At 30.8% G+C, this 6192-nt stretch overlaps 1 long non-coding RNA gene across 1 annotated transcript; it reads left to right on the top strand.

Moving 5' to 3' along the window:
* The first annotated feature begins 2173 nt into the window (after positions 1-2173).
* On the top strand, positions 2174-4815 carry LOC148603560 (uncharacterized). Its single transcript, XR_015916881.1, has 2 exons — positions 2174-2291; positions 4527-4815. It is a non-coding gene; the product is annotated as an uncharacterized LOC148603560 (long non-coding RNA).
* The last annotated feature ends 1377 nt before the right edge of the window (positions 4816-6192 follow it).

The following is a 6192-nucleotide window of genomic DNA, read 5'->3' as shown; positions in this document are numbered from 1 at the left end:
GGGGGGCAAAAAATAACTAATTCGACAATAGAAGCATATTATAAATTAAACAAGACATCAAATTGAATTGAAATTGCTATGGTGCCGGACATAGTGTCCGTTGTGTTTTACAAAACACTTTTTTTCTTCAACTAGATGGAATAGTTTGATTTTGTTTTGGAATAGTGTAATTGTCCAGAAAGGGTTATATCTTGTATCTCTCAGATGGTGTTATTTATTTTTGCCAGATTTATTTTGGACTTGCCTTGATTATGAATAGGATTAGTGTTTGGTAGCTTTGTTCTTACTACCATGATTGGATAATGGTAGATCATATCATTTCCATACATGGCTACAATATAAATTCATGACATATGCAAGCATAAATGAACATCGGAAAGTAACGATACGGGAAAAAATAAAACCAAAACCACATGCATAAAAAACAATTCTATGAAGCATAACCGAACGCACCAGTATATAAAAACTAAAGTGTAATTAAATAACTGAAATTTTGAAATAACTGAAATTTTGTCAAGTACATTTTTGTAAAATACAAATATTTTCTCATTATAATGAACCATAACTTCAACTTTTTCTTATAATTAATTTTAGGAGACTACAGGCATCTATTTTGTTTTCCATATTGTTTGTTGGGTGGTAACTTTTAAAAATACTGTATTTGAGAATCGACATCGACAAAAGTTAATTTCTTTAAATCTGTAATCAGTTATTTTGTATCCCAAAACTAGATTTCTTAAGATGATGTTCGAATAATATATACACCTTTACCCCAAACTTTATAATATAGATATATATATATTATAAAGTTTTGGGTAAAGGTGTATATATTATTCGAACATCATATATATATATATATATATATATAAAGTAACATAATGTTCATTGTCTTCATTTTAATTCACCAACATTGCACAAGCAATTGCTTGAATGTTTTAGTAATTCTTTAAATGGAGCGAACAAGTTTTCATCTGATTTTCTTGATTTTGTTATTTCTTAATTGGTATCGTACGAAATTAAAAGCTGGATTTTTTGCATGTAAACTATGTAACAGTGTTTCATGTTGAAACTTTTATTTCCATTTAATTTTCGAAGAAATTGTTCTTTATTCTTATGTTTAAAAAAATATGCATCTTCTTTTGTGACAAATCTGAAAGTGTCCTCTTATTTATGTTGTGTTCAGTTGTCGAAGTTCAGTCTGTTTTCATATTCATTTACGGGTGTAGACCTAGGGTAAGAGACACAACTCTTACAAATCATTGGAACGCTTGTATTCAAAATTTTTCAACAATCTTAAGTAAGCATTAAAGCAACTTGAATTGGAATTGATTTTTTCCTGATTCATATGAAAGCTTGATAGGATTCGGAGAAATTGAATAGGATACAAATATGTCACTGATTTCAAAAAATAAGTGCCTTACCCTAGGCATATCTCCTTAAACTAGATTTTAAAGTGTCTAACCAAGGTTTTGAATACGTGTATCAAGTTGTAGTATTCAGCAGACCAATTATTATGAAAAATAAATTTTGAAAGAATGAAGTTTTGGGATATTTGTCCATTTTCATTTATGATATTATTGAAAATCATGTTGCTTTTTATCCAATTTTCAAACAAGAACGATATACCTTAAAATTTTATGCATTTAATTCCCAATAATATAAGTTGCCGAGCCTTTTCTATAGTTAAATTACTGACAGTTCTTCCACTATTAAATCGCCTGTGCCTTTTAACCAGGACTTTGATTTTTCTAAGTAATATTCTTGCGGATTTTGTTTTTAACTACAAGAAGTACCAATGACATGTGTTAAATGTTCCCTTTGCTCGTATTGTATACATTTCTGCATACTTATGTGTGTGCAGTAAACATGAAATCACAAATCACTGTTGATATGAAAAAAACGCAATTTTACGATATATCCGGGTTTCCGAATGAAAAGACTTTAAGGCAGGTGCAACGGCATTTCAATACAATGCCAATGATGGACAAAGCAGATTTAAGACAAACGTTTAGATGAAAGTGTATCTAGAATAGAAACATCGATTTTCAAATATAAACTGAAAATGAGAACATATTTACGCTGTTTACCAAAATTATGTCTGATCCATAACCTGCAATTTAACCTGTTATGTTAATAGGATATCTAAGTCTTGTCACGTGACTACGTGGTATCACTAGAATGGATCCTCGTCTACCATTCAATGTACGGACATTCGTTAATAACATATAACTGGGTTCAATATTTAATGCAAAATATCTTTTTGTGTGACCAGATTGATAGAAATAACTGTGGTAAGGTGGTATTTTGGTATGTATGTATATTTATAGGCTTACTTGTGCGGTAATCAAAAGAATGTAATCCAGGGACAAAGACCAGACATGGAAAAAAGACATACACAATAAAGAACATAAAGTAACTAAAATTATACATACAAAGTAACAAAAGTAAATGAGCAACTCGAACTCCACTAAAAACTGGGAGCAAGGACCAGGTGCACCGGTAGGGTAAGCGTCCTCTGCTTTTTTAGAAACACCCGCCGAGTTGCTCATAAAAAGTCAAGTCAGGGGTAGACAAACGAGGAAAGGAAAACTATGACCCGTTGAATAAATCAGTTTTCATGGTGCTGATGCATACACCATAGCAATCCACGAGTTCATGATGACGACCATAAAACTTATGTAGTGATGACTTCAATCTTGTAGCAACTTAACCCTGTTCCAGAAGCCTATTTGTTAGAGTTTTAGAGCGATACAAAAAGTCTGCGTAGTTTCGGCAAGCTCTGGCATAACGTATGAGTTGTGATATGAACACTCCATACGCAGGAGCAAGAACGTTGTTGGTTTTCAGTCTCGCGTTTCTTTCTACATGCATACAATATGTTAACACATAGAAACGAAATGTGTCATACACGTTTTCTGACTGATTTTGGAAAGCTGTATTTTCTTTATAAATTATATTTTACAGAAAGTTGTAAAAAACACTAAACAAAAGAAAAAAGTGTATTGCTGACATTTGTACCTTTATTTCTTTGGTAACGTTCTGTTATTCTGGTATTCTATTTATTCATCATATTGTCTTTTCTTGAAAAAAATCAATAGACAAAGGTTCTTTTGATCTAAATCTAAACGTAAACGGTGTTGTTATAACTGTTATTTATACTAATAATTTTCAAAAATCAATTTGAACAAAATCAATGTTGCAAAAATAACACATCAAACATCAAATTTCTACTAAATTGCATTTGTGTGCTAAATATCTTACTAAAGGAAGTGAGATACAGTTCGTATCTAAATTCATAAACTATTTTCAAACACTGCTGAAAATAGATAAGGCATTCAAATTATAACATTATGCAAATGATAAAATAAAGTTAGGTAGATATATATTTCACATATTATTATTGATTTATACATTGAGTAAACCGTTAGTACACAAGAAAGAAAGGGCGATGAAATTTCTTTGTTATGAAGTTAAAGAGATTAGCTTATAAGTTTTGGCTATTGAACGTCTTTTTTTTTACCCAAATTATTGGGTACATGTATGCTTTGAACAATTCCCAAATATTACATTAAAGTGTGTCCATGACAAAATAAAGACCGCATTTTCTCATATATTTATGTACGTATAGATGCGTAACGAATGTCTATTTTTTTGTGAAAACCAAAACCTGTAAAATGCGGGTATAAGGGCTTCATCTTGATCAACAAAATTAAAAAAAAATTCTTAGTATCTTCTTGATGTATCCTGAATAATCTCAACTAGTCATTAGGTGAAATATTTTTTATACCGTTCCCATCGATAAGCCAGTAGGATATTGGCTGTCACGCTTTATTTATTCACATCACGTGGGTAGTACAACTTCATATATAAATTTCGGAAAATAATTTGCTACAAAATTAATATTTGTCATTTCATTGTATCAACCACGTGATTTTGTATTAATCGGGAAGGTATTCCAACATAAGGTAACATTTGTAGTCAATAACTTTTAAAATATATATTGAGAACATTAAGATTCGGTTAATTCAATTTCAATTTATAAGCAAGTATTATTTTAATAGAAATTTTGAAATCAACCATAGCCGTACAAGCAAGACTATTTCAACTGAAACCTGATTTTATGTTTCTACTGGTGATCATTTTTGGGCGGTTTTATTTTATATACAAATAGTGATTTTTCTTTTAAATTTGGGAATCAAACAAGTCCATAACATACTCCGGAAGGTTATTCTACACAAGCGATTTTTTTAAATTAAATTACTGTTAAACGTTAAATGTGTTTCCCCAAAAATAGTCAATTTTCAAATACCTTCAACTTTGTATCATTTATTTACTTTTTATTCTTGTTCTATGGTCTCCTCTCCCTTTTAAGTGCAGTGAAGGATTTATGAGATCGTAATCGAACATAAAATGATTTATATTTGTTTCATTGTTTAATACATGTGACTACGACATATTTAAACCAATTTTATATCATAAAAATGAATTCTAATATAGCCAATAACGTTTTATTTTCATTTATTTAGCAATCAACATCAACCATGCAGATTTCAATCGCATAAAAGATGGTGCTTTTTGTCCTTTTAGTACTCAGTCTCGGCCAGATCGATTGTTACCAGCATAGGAAGAGTATGGCAAGGGTCAGAATTGGTACATGGTTGGTCCGCAAGAGAAATAAATGAGTACAAACTTTTGAAAAACAAGACAATATACAGATCTAATGCACATTCTTTCTAACTGTTAATCTGGAAAATATACATTTATTTTGAGTTTGATATATGTAACACAGTCTTGTGCAATAAAATATTTATAGTATTTCATGATGTCTATTATAAAATAAGTAGCAGTCTTTATTCAAATCAGACAGGAAGTGATTAGTGCTTCTGAAAAACTCATCTAATGTACCTTTTTATCTTGTTTCGAATCAGTTACTGACACAAAACAAGTTTTTTTCATTTGAATGTTGTGCTTTAGAGATAGAAAATATTCAAATTGTGCTAAAATTGATTTTTGTGAATAAATGTATGGTTTATTCAAAAACACATATCTTAATACAAAAAGGACTGTTGGTCGCAATGTACAATATGTAGCTTCCTTTGTTCCGTGGGTTTGTCTATTCCATGAATTTATTCCATGAGTTTAACGATTTTTGTAGTCACTGAATAACTCTAATGTTTAATTAAGAAGATCGTTGTAGTATTAAAATCCTCGAGATTGCGGTCATGGAGCTTGTAGTGCTGGTAAATAAGGAGTAGGGGTTTCTTTCTCATGTCGCTCTTGTGAGCAAGCAGCCGTCTGTGAAATGGTTGTACTGATTCCCCCACATATAAATAACAAACATCTCAGAATGTGACGACTCTATTCGCTACACTACACCGTCGGATCAAATTGATATTGTGAATATAATGTGAGCACAGGTCGGTCTGAAAAATTCCCAACGATGTTAGAACTGTCAAATTTGCGAAGCAAATTTTTGGCCTTTCATTTCGCGGACCTCGAACTTGTACCGCTGTGACATTTATAGGAGCACCGTTTGCACTAGATCCTGTGCCCTAGACCACTCGGACAGCTTGGCTACTTTAATATATCTTTCAAAACAAGTCATTGTTCAATGAACCTATCAACCACCTGAAATCTATGAAAACCTAGATTTATTTTGGCCTGTTAAGTTAACTTTCAAAATCAAACTTATTTCACAATTAAGTTCATAGAATATTTGTTTTAAACTTGGATGCGGCATACTTTATGAAAATGCGGTCGGAAAAAAATAAATACATAGTATTCGAAACATTCCCATGCAATGGTATCTATTTTCATTAAAACGTATCAATAACGAAAGTTTTCACCATGTTTGTATATTCAAGATGTTGTAAAAACTATATGGGGTGAAATAAACAAATTTGGGATTTTTTCTAGCTGTAATTGTTCTGTTACCGGGTAACAATTTATTTTTCAATTCTAAACATTTTCTATTTTTACCAATAATTATTTGAGGTCTGTTCGATTTCTATTATAGATGTTTCATTCCCCGATAATAAGTTTCCTCATTTTAACTAACCACGTGGTCATAAACAATCAACAATTCGTTTAAATCTATGATAGCTCACGATGTAAGTTAAATTTTATTATTAGTTTACAATATTTATGTATAAAGCATTGTTATAAGCCAATTTTTTTTATATAGGATACGCC

Source organism: Perna viridis, chromosome 11 (genome assembly GCF_037379345.1).
Source record: "Perna viridis isolate PV_CMFRI_1.1 ecotype Kerala chromosome 11, ASM3737934v1, whole genome shotgun sequence".
NCBI lineage: Eukaryota > Metazoa > Mollusca > Bivalvia > Mytilida > Mytilidae > Perna > Perna viridis.
This window is presented reverse-complemented; position numbering and strand designations above follow the sequence as displayed.